This window comes from Marmota marmota, unplaced genomic scaffold, assembly GCF_001458135.2.
Source record: "Marmota marmota marmota unplaced genomic scaffold, marMar, whole genome shotgun sequence".
In the NCBI taxonomy this organism is placed as follows: Eukaryota; Metazoa; Chordata; class Mammalia; order Rodentia; family Sciuridae; genus Marmota; species Marmota marmota.
In genome coordinates this window covers 8687286-8704384 of record NW_026000000.1, presented here as the reverse complement: position 1 = coordinate 8704384, position 17099 = coordinate 8687286, and the positions used below count along the sequence as shown (strand labels likewise).

The window sequence follows — 17099 nt, the reverse complement described above, 5'->3', positions numbered from 1 at the left end:
AGCTCAAAACAGAACAAACAGGATTTTTTTAAATTGACACTGTGGGACACTTAACATACTTGTTTCTGAAAATAAAGTACACAAAGAATAAACAAGACCATAAGAAATATAAGAGACCTAGATAAACTTATTTGTAATTCTTAGTTTTATGGCTTGGTTCAATATTTTTGCGAAATGCAAACAGTTGACCCTTTCACTTAACTACTGGATGCCTTCTCACTTTGGCTGTTCAGACAACTAGTATACAGTTCTTGGGTTATCTTTTTTAAATGAAAAAGTTAATCCTAAATACTTTGTGAAATAAATAAAATTGCCAAGTACTTGTAGAGTCACAGGAGGCAAATGAATGAAATGAATTAGGAACATTTCTTTGAGTCCAAATCTGATTCTTTTAAAACACACACTTACACATGCACACAAACACCTCTCCCTACCAAACTTAACCATAAAGAAAATATAAGTGAACTTAAAAGTGATGTAGTATAGACTTAAGTGTCCACGTTTTTTTTTTTTTCCTGTTTGTGTTAAATACAACTAAAAACACTTGACATTGTGGGATACTTAACATACTTATCTCAAACAAACATGAGAAGACTGAAAGGGGAGAGAGAAAAAGGTGTATCAGCTCAGGACTTCCAGATCCAGATAATCTGACTCTAAAAATCCTGGGTATTTTTATTGCTTTAGATATTCCAGAATGGATGTAGAGAGGATGGCAACCAGAAATGTTGGGCACAGAGAAAAACAACAACAACAACAAAAACCCAAATCGGAAAATCTGTTCCCCTTAGCCAAGGACCAGGAGAGGAGTAGCTTAGTAAGACAGTTTCTAGAAAATAACCACTCCACTCTAGGCAAACAACACACACAGAAATCATCAGGATTAGTAAAAGCCAAGTGGGGACTTACACTTTAACTGTTTTCAGGTTGTAATGAGGCAACCTCTCCTACCATTATATCAATGGACACAACATGGAGAGCATGGAGTACACATTGTCAGGGATTTCCCACTTTTGTGCATTATGAGTAGCTTTTTCCCTTTTCTCTCCCCCACTATGGTCACAAAAGCCCAGTGAGGAAACTGACTCTACCCTGCTAGGCAATTGTTCACCAGATTGTACACTAGAGCAGTGTTAGGGGAATCCTGCTGTTATACAATAGAACATTTAAATATGATCCAGAATTTCTTACATAATATTCCATATATCCAGATTTCAATAAAACTCTGTCATACCAAGAACCAGAAAGCTTTAACTTGAATTTAAAAGGATAATGCATAGCCATAGGATTATAGGTGGCGCAAGCCTATAATCCTAGCTTCCTGGGAGGCTGAGGCAAGAGGATCACAAGTTTGAAGGCAACATAGACAACTTAGCAAGACTCTGTCTTAAATGAAAATAAAATTGGACTAGGGCTATAGCTCAGTGGTAGAGGACTTGCCTAGCATAAGCGAGGCCTGGGATTCAATCCTCAGTACCATAAAAATGAAAAGACAATGCATGCTGACACTGAGATAGCATGATGTTATATTTATCTAAAAGGAGCCATCAAGGCAGTGTTTCAACAGTTATGAATATACTTGAAACAAATTTTTAAAAGTGGAAATTTTCAACAAACCGTAAATCTTCATAAGAAAAAATTATCATAATCCATATAAAAAAAACTCAGTGGACAAAACTTTGACAAAACTGATAAAGGAAAGAAATTACCAGTACCAGGAGTGTAAAAAGATACCCTACAAACATCAAAAGGATAACAAGGGAGTAAATAGTATAAACAGCTCTACACAAATAAGTTTGATGACTTTGATGAAATGAACTAATTTCTCAGCTGCAAGTACTGCAGCTCACCCAATATGATATAGATAATTTGAATAGTACTATAAACATTAGGTAAATTTAATTTGTAATTTAAAATAAAATCAAGCCAAGATGGTTCATTGGAGAATTCTGCCAAATACTTAAAGAAGATTTTGCTGTGTTTTGAGAGTCTGTACCAGGAAATACAAGATAAGGGAATAATTCCTAATTCATTTTATGAAACCAGCATTGTCTTGATACCAAAGTCAGACAAAGACAATACAAAAGAGAAAACTGCAAACCAGTATCCTTCACAAGTATACATGTAAAAAAAAATCTTTAACAAAATATCAATAAATGTAATTCAGTAATATGTAAATATAATTATACTCTATGAAAAATGGACTCATTCCAGTTATTCTGAGTTGGCTGAATATTTGTAAATTCATCTTTGTAATGTGTCAAGGTAACCACATTAACAGGATAATGAAGAAAAATTGCATGATTGTATCAGTTGTTGCAGAAACATTTGACAATGTTCAGTACCATATTTGATTAAAACTTGGAAGAAACTAACAATAAAAGGAAGCTTTCTTGACTGGATAAAGAAAATGAAGAGTTAGCATCCTACTTGATGAAGAATGATGTTACTTTTTCCCTATAATAGGAAAAAAAGTGGCCTGGATGTCCACTCTCACCACTCTTTATCATAGTGTTAGCAGCACAAAAAAAAAAAAAAAAAAAAACCCAGCTGGGGATAAGGACATGCAGATTAGAAAAGGAGAAATCAAACTCTTCCTTCTGTCTTATGATATGATCATCTAGGTAGAAAATCCCATGTAATGTACAAAAGAACTTGTAGAACTAACAAGTGAATTTAGCAGGATCACAGGATACAAGATCAGTATACAAAAATCAGTTGTATTTCTCTAGCCTAGCAATGAACTTGTGTAAATAAAATTAAAAATAGAGCAGTACTTGGAATTGCTAAAAAATAAAAACCAAAAAGATTTGATATAAATCTAATAAAACATGAATAAGACTTGTATCCTGAAAACTATACCATGTTGATGAAAGAAATCAAAGACCTAAATAAATTATCAAGACATAGTGTGTTCATAGATTGGAAAATTCAGTATAATGTGAATGTCTGTTTTCTCCAAATCGATATATTGAGTTTAACAAAACTCTTTTCAAAATCCTAGCAAGTTTTTGTTTGTTTATTTATTTGTTTTTGTAGGCTTAGAATTATCCTGAAATTTATAGGGAAAGGCAAAGGAACTTGAGTAGCTAAAGCAGTCTGGGGTGGGAAAGAAAAGAAAGAAGTCTCACTATTTAATATCAAGACCTATATAGGCAGAATAGTCAAGGTAGTGTGGCATTGGTGGGCAGATGATAAACCACTAGGTCAATAAAAAAGACCAGAAACCCAGGCATAGCTCCAAATAAGAAAGGTCAGTTTATTTTTGACAAAGGTACAAAAGAGGAGGTACACGATAGAGGTTGGATGGTGTTTTCAACAAATGACGAGTTGGATATTTATAGAACACAAAATGAATATCCATACACTATATGGACTTTTTGAGATTGACTTCTTAATATTTTATTTAATATCTTTAAGATGCTGCATATATCACATTTCTCTTTATTGCTGAGAAGAATCCCATGGAATGGACACACAGTGGATGTCCCAGAGACATAACTGTTGGGGAAACCTCTCCTACTTCCTTTGCACTTTTACTTATGTCAGAAAGCAAAACAAAACAACAACAAAAAGGTTTTGTAAAAATCCTAGCTAAAATTCTCAAAAAAGGAAACTAAATGAAGGCACAGGATCTCTGGGAAGTTAAATCTGCGAATGTAAGCTGTCTTATCCAGATTACATTTTTCTAAAGCCTGGAAAACTTGAATTTCCTCTCCTCAGCTTCAGGGAACATTGAGGAATTAGAAGAAATAATAGAATCTTTCTGAAAGATCTTTCTGAGGTGATGAATCAGAGAAGTCTTCTATTCTACTTGAAGCTGAGTTTCAGAAGGCTGAATTGAAAACCACCATCAACAACGCCATCCTTCAAGACTGCAAGACAGTTTGATTTTCTCCATGTTTCTCAGTTTTTATGTTTGCATCCAAGTCACTTGGAGGGCTTGTTAAAACAAAGATGACTGGAGTTTAAGGTTCAAAGGTGTGAAATAAGGCCTAAAAATATGAATTTCTAATAAATTTCCAGGTAATATTGATTTTGTTGTTTGGGGACCACATTTTGAAAACTTTTAGTCTAGATAAAACCTTGGAGTGAATATGGAAGACAAGATCACTGCTACAAATTTTGAGCAACCTGACCCTCCTGTAGTTTGCAATTCACTTTTAACCTCATTTAAATGATCCTCCACCTCACCAAAAAAAATAAAAAATTTGATTTGGATTTATCTCCATAAAAGTTATAATTGTAGATTGGCAATGAGTATCCTTAGACTTGTAAAAGCACATAGTAGGTCTCTTTGGAGAAACTGATCTTCACCCTAGAGCTGAAAGTTTTCCCAGAAGTAAAATTCTAAGTAGAGTTAAAACAAAAACAGAAAAACTAAGCACTGTGAGTAGAATGAGTAGAAGTAAATAATAAATCTACCAGAGATTTAAAATAATCAGAATATGAGTTACATGTTAAATATATTAATATGTTTAAGCAAAAGACCAGTTGAAAATATGTTGTAGGGTTCAGAAATTATAAAAGTGTCCAAAAAAATTTTTTGAAAAAAGAATATAGCTAGAACTTATGCAGTTAAGTTATACTAATTGAGCCTTTAAAAACGTCTTTAATGGGTGACTTTATATACACTTGAAGAAGGAAACAGCTGAAATATTGTCTAGCTTATATTCAAAAGAAACGTGAAAACTATAAGAGAGAAGTCATTACATATGTTTATCTTTAAATTAACCTGAATAGCTTTCATAAAATGGTGAAAAGTCAACATTATTGAAGATAATAAATAAGAATTTTCTTTAGCTCATGAACAACACTAACTTACACATTTAAGATAAGCACAGGAACCCAAACTGATTAAATAAAAGGAAATCCTCATCTAGTCTTTTTACAGTTACAGGCCAGAATACCGAAGACAAAAGTCATAACCAGAGGAGGAAGGTAGATTTACCTTCCATGATGTCATAAGCTGAAGATATTTTATCTTAGAAGAAATGTTATCTTAATTAAAAGGGAACAATGTCTATAAATTATATACTAAGGGGGGGGGAATTCATACAGATTAAAAACTAAGAATTTGCAATTTGAAAGTCTCACTAAAGGAAATTCTGAAGAATGTACTTTAGGCAGGAGGAAATTCTTAGGTAGAAGGCCTGGTATATAAAAAGGAATAAAAAGCACAAAAAGTAGAAAATATCTTAGTACATTTAAACAAACGGTGATTTTATAAGATAGTAATCATGTTTCATAGGGTTTTTTTTAAAGAGAGATAATTTTTTAATATTTATTTTTTAGTTTTCGGTGGACACAACATCTTTATTTTATTTTTATGTGGTGCTGAGGATCGAACCCAGAGCCTCGCGCATGCCAGGCGAGCGTGCTACCGCTTGAGCCCCATCACCAGCCTCAACCCTGTGCCTAATAGAAGAAGAAGTAGGACCGTATCTCCACCATTGTCTGCTTAGGAAATGACTTCCTTATCCAGACTCCTAAAGAACAAGAAGTAAAATCAAGAATCAATAAATGGGATGGATTCAAACTAAAATGCTGCTTCTCAGTGAAGGAAACAATCACAAGAAGAGAGAGCTATAGAATGGGAGAAAATCTCTACCACATGCACCTCAGATAGAGCACTAATCTCCAGGATATAGAAAGAACTCAAAAAACATAACATCAAAAAAAAAAAAAACCAATAAATGAGCTAAGGAACTGAACAGACACTTTATAGAAGAAAAAATAAAATCAGTCAATAAGCATGAAAAAGTTTTCATCATCTCTAGCGATTAGAGAAATGCAAATCAAAAGATTTCATCTCACTCCAGTCAGAATGCCAATCATCAAGAATACAAGGCAGTAATAAATATTGGCAAGGATGTGGGGAAAAAGGTACACTCATACATTGCTGGTAGGACTGCAAATTGGTGCAAGCACTCTGGAAAGCAGTATGGAGATTCCTCAGGAAACTTGGAATGGAATCACCATTTGACTCAGTTATCCTGTTCCTTGGTTTATACCCAAAGGACTTAAAATCAGCACGCAACAGTGATGCAACCACATCAGTATTGATACCAGCTCAGTTTACAATAGCTAAACTATGGAACCAAAATAGATGCCCTTCAACAGATGAATGGATCAAGAAAATTTGGTGCATATACACAATAGAATATTACTCAGCCTTAAAGAAGAATGAAACTTTGGCATTTGCAGGTAAATGGATGGAGCTGGAGAAAATCATATGAAGTGAAATAAGCCAAACCCCAGAAAACCAAAGGCTGAACGTTGTGTCTCATAAGCAGATGTAATCCATAATGTGGGATGGGGGAGAGGAAGAATGAAGGAATTTTGGATTGTGCAGAGGGGAGTGAGGGGATGGAAGGAAGTGTGGGGATGGGAAGGATGGTGTAATGAGGAGGACATTATTATCCTATACACATGTATGATTACACTACCAGTGTGACTCTGCACTATGTTCAGCCAGAGGAAGGAGAATTTGTGCTCCTTTTGTATACAGTGTACCTAAATGCATATTAATGAGAACAAATTTAAAAATAAGAAGTGAAGGGTGGAAAAATGACATATCATTCAAACACTAATATATATTTTTTCTTTGAGGGTTGGTTTCTGGGGATTGAATCCAAGGCCTCACAATTGCTAAACATAGTCTCTACCATGGAGTTCCACTACTGACCCCCAATATAGATAGAGTTAAGGCAAAAGTCTTTACTAGAGGTAAATTGGGTTGTTTCTGACTGATAAAAGCTAAACTTCAACAGAGAAATAAAATAATTCTAAATTTTACAGACCTAAAACTCTGATTCCCAAATATATAAAGCAACAAAAAGTAAAATACAAGAAGGAAAAGACATTTATAATCATAGTTTTCATACTTACTCACTGATAGAATAAGTCAACAAAACAGTGACATAAAACTTGTTACAGTATTTTTTTTTATCAGTTTCACATCTGCAGCATCTGAGGTCATGTCCTCTTTCTCTCCACTCTTTGTGTGTGTGCCATCTTTTACTTTGTAGTCATAAAACCTGAGTCCTCCATCCTTAACCTTTTTAAAACCCAACTTGTAGTTTTGTTGATCCTCTCATTTTTGTTTCATTAATTTATTCTTTCATGTCATCTTCATCATTTCTTTTATTATACTCCTTGGGTTTATTTATTACTCTTTTTTCTAACTTCTTCAGATTGACATTTAACCTATTAACTTTTACCACCCTGCCCCCCCAATAGATGTACATGATGGTGAGATTCACTGTGGTATATTCATATGTGTACATAGGATTCAGTCCCGTGTCTTTGCCTATCCCAGCACCCCTCACTTCATTTCATACCCCTTTGTCTACTCCCCTGATTTTCTTTTCCTTTTTTTGCGCCCCCCTCCCCCTTATTTTGAATTATTGTCCACATAGCAGAGAAGACATTTGACCTTTGACTTTTGGGAATTGGCTTATTTCACTTAGCATGATAGTTTCTTTAACATCCATTTTCTAGCAAATTCCATAAAGTCATTCTCCATTGTGTGTATATACAATATAACAATATAATAGTATAATAGTCTTCAGATTCATGCTTTTTCTAGCAAATGTCATAAAGTCATTCTTTTTATGGCTGAGTAATATTCCATTGTGTATATTATACCACTTTTTTTTTTTTTTTTACCCATTTATCTGTTGGGGAAACCTAGGTTGGCTTCATAGCTTAGCTATTGTGAATTGTGCTGCTATAAACATTGATGTGACTGCATCATTGTAGTATGTTGATTTTAAATCCTTTGGATTTATATTGAGGAGTGGGGTACCTGGATAATATGTTGATTCCATTCCACATTTTTTGAGGACTCGCCATACTACTTTCCAGAATGGTTACACTAATTTACAGTCCCACCAAAAATGTTGTATGAGTGACCCTTTTCCTCACATCCTCACCAACATTCAATGTTACTTATGTTCTTGATAATTGTCTTTCAGACTAGAGAGAGATGAAATCTCAGTGTAGTTTTAATTTGAATTTTTCTTATTCCTAGGGATGTTGAACAGTTTTTCATATATCTCTTGATAATATTTCTTCTTTTGAGAAGTGTCTGATTAGTGCCAATTTATTGATTGGGTCTTTTTTTTGTTGTTGTTAATTTTTTTTAAACGTTTTCTATTGCATTTTTCCTTCCAGGATCACTAAATTCATCCAAACCATCCACCTGCAAACCTTTCTTTTTCTTTTTTCTTTTCCTTTTTTTCTTTTTTTTTTTTTTTTTTTTTTTTTTTTTTTTTNATCATTAACATGGTAAATATCCAATATTCTTTTTCTTTTTTGAGGGCCTACCCAACTATTTATGGACACTGAAATTTGAATTTCATATATGATTTTCACATGTCATATAACATTGTATTTTTTAATTTTTTCCCAACCTTTTTAAAAATTTTTATTCTTCTTAGTTATATATGATAGTAGAATATAATGTGACTTATTTATACAAGCATGGGGTACATCTTATTCTAATTAGGGTCTTAGTCTTGTGATTTTTAGAGGATGTGGAGATTCACTGTGGTGTATTCATAAATGTACATAAGAGAATTATGTGAGAATCATTCTACTGTCTTTCTTATCCTCACTCCCTTCTTTCCATTCCCCTTTGTCTAATTTACTGAACTTCTGTTCATACCCCACCCTTGTTGTATGTTAACATGCACCTATCAGAACAGTCAACCTTTGGTTTTGGGGGATTGGCATATTTCACTTAGTATAATAATCTCCAGATTCATTCTGTTTCTGGTAAATGTCATAAAGTCATTCTTTTTTTGGCTGAGTAATATTCCATTGTGTATATATACCATATTTTATTTATCCATTCATCTGTTGAAGGGCACTGAGGTTGGTTGCATAGCTTCGCTATTGTGAACTGAGCTGCTATAAACATTTCTGTGGCTGGGTCACTGTTGTATGCTGCTTTTAACTCCTTTGGATATATACGGAGGAATTGGATAACTGGATCAAATGGTTTTCCATTCCAGGTATTTTGAGGACTCTCCATACTGTTTTCCAGAGTGGTTGTACCAATTTGCAGCCCATTAGCAATGTATGAATGTAAATTTTCCCCCACATCCTCACCAACGTGTATTGTTATTGGTATTCTTGATTGTTGCCATTCTTGACTGGAGTGAGATGAACTCTCTTGAGTGTAGTTTTAATATGAACTTCTTTAATTGCCAGAGATTTTGAACATTTTTTCATACATTTGCTGACCAATGCTATTTATTTTGTGAAGTGTTTTTTAGTTCCTCTGCTCATTTATTAATTGGGTTGTTTTGGTTTTTTTTTGGGGGGGGGGGTTATGTGTTACATTTTTGAGCTCTTTGTATGTCCTGGATATTAATGCCCTATTTGCAGAGCAGATAGCAAAGAGTTTCTCCCATTCTGTAGGTTCTTTCTTCACGCTTTCAATTGTTTCCTTTGCTGTGAGGGAGCTTTTTAATTTTATGCCATTTCATTTATTGATTTTTTTAGTTTTACTTCTTGTGCTTTAGGAGTCTTATTAAGGAAGTCAGTTCCTGAGCCAACATGTTTGAGTGTTGGGCCGGCATTTTCTTCTAGCAGGTGAAGGGTTTCTGGTCTAATGTCTAGGTTTTTGATCCACTTTGAGTTGAGTTTTGTGCAATTTTATTATACTACATAGGGATCTCCAGTTTTCCCAGTATGATTTGTTAAAGAGGCTATCTTTTTTATAACATGTGTTTTTGGAACCTTTGTTTAGTATGAGATAACTGTATTTATGTGGGCTTATCTCTGTGTCTTCTGTTTCCTTGGTCTTCCTGCCCATTTTATTGCTAGTACCAGGCTGTTTTTGTTACTATATCTCTGTAATATAATTTAAGTCTGGTTTCATGATTCCTCGTGCTTTGCTTTGCACTCCAGCATTGCTTTGACTATTCTGTTTCTTATTTTTCTAAATGAATTTAATGGCTGCTTTTTATATTTCTGTGAAGAACATCATTGAAATTTTGATGGGAATTGCATTGGATCTGTATAGCACTTTTGGTAGTATGGCCATTTTTATGTTAATATTTTGATAATATTAATCCTGTTTATCCAAGAACATGGGAGGTCATTATATCTTCTGAGGTCTTCTTCAGTTTCTTTTTTAGTGTTCTTAATTTTCATTGTAGAGGTCCTTTGCCTCTTTATTAGATTGATTCCCAAGTGTGATTTTGTTGTTGTTGTTATGGCCGTTGTGAATGGGATTGTTTTCTTAATTTCTCTTTCAGCTGATTAATCATTGGAGTATAGGAACATGATTGATTTATGGGTGTTGATTTTGTATCCTGCTACTTTGCTGAATTCGTTTATGAGCTCTAGAAGTCTTCTGATGGAGTTTTTTTTGGGTCTTCTAATTATAGTGTCATGCCATCAGCAAATACATGTAATTTGAGTTCTTCTTGTTTGTATCCCTTTAATTTCCTTCTCTTGTCTAAATGCTCTGGCAGAGTTTTAAGAACTGTATTGAATAGGAGTGGTGAAAGTGGGCATCCTTGTCCTGTTCCTGTTTTTAGAGGAAATACTTTGTTTTCCCAATTCAGAATAATGTTGGCCTTCACTTTCTACATATGACCTTTACAATGTTGAAGTAAGTTCCTTCTATCCCTAGTTTTTCTAGTGTTTTAAACATGAATGGGTATTCTACTTCATCAAATGTTTATGTGATTCTTATCTTGAAGTCTAGTCATGTGGTGATTACATTTATTGATCTCCTTATGTTCAACCAACCTTGCATTCCTGGGATGAATCCCAATTGATCATGTTGCACTTTTTTAAAAAATGTGTTTTTGTATGCAGTTTGCCAGTATTTTATGAAGAATTTTTGCATCTACGTTCATCAAGAATATTGATCTGAAGTTTTTTCTCCTCGATGTGTCTTTGTCTGATTTTGGTATCAGGGTGATACTGCCTTTGTATAATGTGTTTGACAGAGTTCCCTCATTTTCTATTTCATGGAATAACTTGAAGAAGATTAGTATTAGTTCCTTGAAGATCTGGTAGAACTCAGCCAAGAAACCATTTAATTGTTGGAAGGTTTTTGATGGCTGCTTCAATTTCTATAAAAGAAATTGGTCTGTTTAAATTTTCTATGTCCTCCTGGTTCTACTTGGGTAGGTTCTATGTCTAGGAGAATTTGTCCATATCATTAAGCTATTTTAGCTCATTGGAATATAGATTTTCAAAATAATTTCATGTTGCCCTTTTGATTTCAGTAGTGTGTTCGATGATATTTCCTTTTGCATATCGGATTTTGATAATTTGAGTTTTTCTCTCTTATAGTTAGTTTGGCTAAGGGCTTACCAATTTTGTTTATCCTTTCAAAAAAAAACCAACAACTCTGTTTCATTAATCTTTTGTGTTACTTTTTTAAATCTCAGTTTTGTTGATTTTGGCTCTTATTTTAATAAGTTCCTGTCTTCTTCCTGATTTTGGTTTTGGTTTGTTCTTTTTCTAAGCCCTTGAAATGTAATGTTAGTTTATTTATATGGTATCTTTCCATTCTTTTAATGTATGAGTTCAGTGCTGTGAACTTTCCTCTTAGAACTGTCTTCATAATGTCCCACAGACTTTGATACATTGTATTATTATAGTTCTCATTTACCTCTCAGTATTTTTAAAAATTTCTTCCCTGATTTTTTCTGCTCTCCATTCATCATTCAAAAATATACTCTTTAACTCCAGGTGTTAAAGTGGTTTCTATTTTTTCTTATTGTTGATTTCTAATTTCATTCCATTATGATCTGATAGAATGCAAGGTATTATCTCTCTCTCTCTCTCTCTCTCTCTCTCTCTCTCTCTCTCTCTCTCTCGTCTCTCTCTCTTCTCTTTGTATTTGCTTAGATTTGCTTTGTGTTAAAATATAGTCTATTTTAGAAAATGCTCCGTGTGCTGCTGAGAAGAAAGTGAATTCAGTTGTTGATTGATGAAATACTCTAAATGTCTGTTGATGTCTGTTAGGTCAGAATTATTTATTGTATTTTTTAGTTCTAAAGAATCTTTACTTTGTTTTTGTTTGAATCATCTATCCAGTGATGAGAGAGGGGTGTTAAAGTCACCCACTATTATTGTACTGTAGTCTGTTTGATTCTTAATTTTGAGAATGGTTTGATGTATATAGATACTCCATTGTTTGGGGCATAAGTATTTATGACATTTATATCTTGTTGATGTATGGTTCCCTTAAGCATCATGAAATGATCTTTTCTCTTCTGATTAATTTTAGCTTGAAGTCTACTTTATCTGATATGAGAATGGTAACCTCTACTTGTTTGCGAGATCCAGGTGAGTGGTATGTTTTTTCCCATCCTTTCACCTTCAATCTGTGTATGTCTTTGCCTATGAGGTGAGTCTCTTGCAGAGAGCATATTTTGGGGGCTTATTTTTAAATCCAGTCTTTCAGCCTATGTCTTTTGATTGAAAGTTTAGACCATTTACATTCAGTGTTATTATTGAGAGATGATTTTTAATTCCTGCCAGTTTGATTTATTTCTAGTGTTTAAATTGGATTTGATTCTCCTTTGACTACTAGTATAATGCCTTTATGCATGTTTTCATTTTTATTTTTCATTTCTTCTTCATGAAATATTTTATTGAGTGTTTTATAGTGTAGGCTTTCTAGTTATGAAATCTTTTAGATTTTGTTTATCATGGAAGGTTCTTATTTCACCTTCATCTTTTAAGCTTAATTTTCTTAGTATTCTTGGTTGGCATCCACTGTCTTCCAGAGTTTGGTATATATTATTCCAAGCCCTCTTAGTGTCTGGATTGAGAAAGCAGTTGAAATCCAGATTGGTTTACTTGTAAAATATGCCTAGTTTCAGATCTTAAAATTCTTACCTTATTTTATGAGTTAGGCATTTGCATAACAATGTCTTGGAGTGGATCTGATTTTTGCGTAATTGAAGTCCTATATTTAAATTTCCATTTCATTATTAAGGTTTGGGAAATTTTCTGATATTATTTCATTGAAAAGATTATGCTTTCCTTTAGAATGTGTTTTCAGAGCCTTTGTCTATCCCAATGAATCTTAAATTTGGCCTATTAATATTATCCCAGATTTCTTGAATATTCTGTTTATGGTCTCTTAACATCTTTTCTCTATGTTCATCTATATTTTCAAGATTATATACTGTGTCTTCAAGGCCAGAAAAGTCTGTCTTCAAAGTGGTCTAATCTATTAGTGATGCTTGCCATTGAATTTTTAATTTGATATATTGATTCCTTCATTTCAAGGATTTTGTTTGATTCTTTTTTAGAATCTCTCTTTATTGAAGTGATCTTGCACTTCCTATATTTTCTTTCTGATTTCACTTATATCATCTTTTAGCTCATAGAACAATTTATGAGTTTTCTAAATTCCTTTTCTGATACTCCCTTCACTGTGGTGTCAGTGGAATCTGTTGTTGAGGTATTCTTTGTTGTTTGGGATGGTTTGTTCCTTTGCTTTTTCATATTGTTTGTATGTCTGCCCACCTACCAGTATAGTTCTGACTTTTTAAGTGATAGACTACTAAGTGAATTTCTTTTTCTTAAGAGCCTTGGGGTGGGTGGAACTAGATAATGGTATTTTAATTCAATTTGTGACCTCTTCTCATCCCAGTATCAGCTCCACTATAAGAAATACCATTGGAGCCCTATTTACTATAATCACTTCTGAGCCAGGCCTTGTATTCAATATTGTAAGAACAAAAACTTGTTTCAGTTGTTTTCTTTGGGTCCTCAAATTCAGGTATAAGCCTACAATAAGAGTTCTGGGACAAGTCAAACAATCTAGTAGTTAAATTTAGTAAACTTACTAAAACCTTAAGTGAGTATTAAGGGTGGGGAGGAAAAAAGTTTTGGCAAATGGAGAAGGGAAAAAGAAGGAAAGAAAGAGAGGGTGAAAGAGAAAGGAGAGAGAAGAAATAGATGAATGGGTGGTATTTGAGGCCCTAGTGGATAGTGTAAGAGGATGAGTAGGGGGTAAGAAAAGCAGGTATAAACTAGAGCTAGGGAAACAAAAATAGGGAGATTGTTTCCAGTTAATGCTTTAAACCACTAAATGAAATACTTTCAGGTGGATTGGAGGTACAACTTTGGCTATTGAGTTACAATTACCATTCAAGTTAAGGAGTTATTTATATGATCTAAGTTGACATTAGAGTTGTTTATAATCTTGGAGGATACAATGTTATGAGTTGGCTGATTCTATTGTAGCCTATTACAGAATTCAAGATTCAAGATGCCCCTTATTTGGGAGTCACTGGTGTACCTGTTCCCCTCTGCTAGATTCTTCTCATGGTAGGGAAGATCCTGGCAGCTGTCTGTGTGTGCAGGAACACTGGTTGTTGGTTTTCCACAGGTGTTCTGTAGTTCAGTAGTATTTCCCTGGCTGCCTCCACTCTAAGGTGCTTTAGTGCAGGGTCTCTGGTGATTCAACTGGATCCTATAGTTTCCACTGTCCCAGGTTGTGAATGGTGGGTGTTAATTCCCTTTGCTTAATAGGTCTGGTGCATTGTCCTACAAATATCCAAATAATGCCATGTCACTTGCCAGTTGCACTGTTTGGCTATACACTTACTAAGGCTGGCGTCCAGCCCTTTCTGCTGAGAAGCTTCTAGCAATTTCCTGTTGTCTGTATGTCACTGGATATTCAGGCAGTTTGCCTCCTAGTATGGTGCTGCAATCCTGAGTACTGTCTCTAGGCTTCCTGCAGTGTCTTCCTCCAGTGCCAATGGCTGGCCTGGTGAATCAGCTTTCCTTTGGGGCCAAAGTTGCTTCTATTGTAACCTGTTTGAGTCAAGCAAGCCTGTGCAGAGCTTTTCACCCTTGCCTGGGTGGCAGAGGCTAAGCAGAGCTAGATGTGCTCTTTCCAGGCCAAGGTCCCCATCAGCCCACTCTGTCCCTATGTTCACAGTGAGAGGGACAGGGAGGTCTTTCTAGCCATATTCTTAAGAGGGCCCACTGCAGGGGGCTTCCCTTGGGTTTAATTTGCAGCTCTGGGTGTGGGAAGAGCTTCTGCCAATTTAAGAGGGTGACTGGTTGCCTGCGGGTTCCACAAGATTGTTGCTTCCCCTCCCCTTTGTTTTTGTGGTTCATGCTGTTTTAAGTCACCTTCTTGTAATTTAAATTTTGTCTGTCTTTTCAACAGTTTTCCAATAGTTTTTAAATGGGTGTTGTAGGACCAGATGAGGTCAGACACCAAAGAATTAGCAAGAAGCAGATTTATTTGGCTGCAGCCATATTCAGAGGGAAAAACTTTCACTGTAGTCAATCAATCCCCCTGAACCCAGAGTTCAGGCAGTTTCAGAACTTTATATCCAGTGTGTAGGGGGAGGGACTCAGAAGTTCACAGTCTGCAGAAGTTCACACAAAAATAGCTTTTTCTTCTACTGTTCTGGACAAGTTAACTCTTCAAGGACAGCGCTGAGAAGGGGAGAGCTTCTTCTCCCTTTTTTCCCTCCCCCTGCCAGTTATCATGGAGCCTAATTAGTAACTCTTCTCTTTGAAAGGTAAACATTTCTGTGAAGCTCCAGCCCAAGGTCAGAGGCTTCCTTAAAGATTAATCTCTGTTTCTTCTCACACTTTGCATTGGCAAACACACTTCCCACTTGAAAACTTTTACAAACTATTCTATATTTTTACAACACTAGATAGTCAATAAATGTGAAAAACTAGTAAAAGTGTTCAGCACCTGGAGTGCTGATCTCTTCTAGGCAAGTGGCCAAGTAAGATAGAGCAACAGGAAATAGGAAGCTTAACTTCCTTAAACTCTTTTGTAGAGATTCTTTTGCTGATGGTCCTAAGATAATTGTGTGGATTTCTGGAAAGGCTTAATTAAGATTTTCTGTGGAGGAGGGGATGCTACTATATGAGCTTGAGAAAATGTCTGCTTTCCCTTCTCTCTGATGTCCCCTGTCCCCAAGTTTGAGTTAGAGCACTCTTAAGTTTTATTTTCTCCTCTGGTAACCTATCTTCTAGTCTCTCCAGGTGTCAGACTATGTAGTGTCAAGTCTTAGAGCATTTATTTTGTCTCCCTGCTCTCAATTCTGCTTTTATTCACTGCCTCTTTTCCATGTTATGAAGAGATCTGGACGTGTTATCTGTTTCACTTCCACGTCTTCCCTGTTTCTCTTCTGTGTACCCCACAAATTTTAATGTGTGTGTGGTTTTTTTCCCCCATTAATTTAATCCCAGCTGTCACCTTTAGTCATTTTCTGTTCATAATTTATGGTTCCAGTTCAGATATATTTAGTTTTGTCACTTTTAAAAGCTTGTAACACATAGCTTTTTTAACCTTTAATTTTTATTTTCTATATCTTTTGGTGCTGGTGATCAAATGTTTTATAAACTTTGGTTGTTCTGGTGGTTTAAGTTCTTTGCGTTATTTATTTTTCTTGTCTGTGTCCACAGTTTTCTTATCAGATATCAAGACATAAAATGCAAATAATTAAAACACTTTGACATTGAAATTGGGTTGAAAATAGACAATGGGAAGAATAAAGTGCCTGGAACCATCCATCCTCTGCATATATGAATACTCACGAATGACACAATACCACTGCAGACCACTAAGGGTAGGACTGGGCTTCAGTTAATTGTACCCAGGTAATCAGATTTACATATGAAAAAAATTATGTTAGATGCCTTCTTCAAACTGAACAAAAATCAATTCCAGGATGAATAAAGTCCTTTGTGTAAAAGGTAACACTTATAAAATATGAAATAAGAGCATATTTTCCATGATTTGGAAAAGAGAAAGATTAAGACATAGTATTGAGCATGAAGAAAGGGACCAATCAGTTCTGCTACATTGTTTGAGAACTTATGTATGTAAGAAAGTGTCCTAAGGAAATTGACACAAGAAGCCTGGAACTAGGTGAAGGTATTTCAAGCATATAACTGAGAAAGGCCTTTTATCAAGAATGTGTAAAGAACAAATCAACTAGAAAAAAAAAACTTTTAAAAAAAGGGGAAACTGGCCTGTAATCCCAGTGGCTGCTGAGGCTGTGCAGGAGGATCACAAGTTTAGAGCTAGCCTCTGCAAAGAAGGATGGGGGGGGAAGATGATTGAGAGG

The 17099-nt window shown here is 34.9% G+C and overlaps 1 protein-coding gene across 5 annotated transcripts in view; it reads left to right on the top strand.

Moving 5' to 3' along the window:
- Nucleotides 1-12244: 12244 nt before the first annotated feature.
- Nucleotides 12245-17099, top strand: part of Mapk8 (mitogen-activated protein kinase 8) — a 73242-nt gene continuing 68387 nt past the window's right edge. For 3 of the 5 annotated variants that reach the window (XM_015498915.2, XM_048807516.1, XM_048807520.1), the window contains exon 1: nt 12245-12324. The gene's annotated coding sequence lies outside the window, so the exon portion shown is untranslated. Of the gene's footprint in view, nt 12325-16434; nt 16630-17099 lie in introns of all 5 variants that reach the window. The other 2 variants (XM_048807517.1, XM_015498916.2) reach the window with 2 other exon arrangements.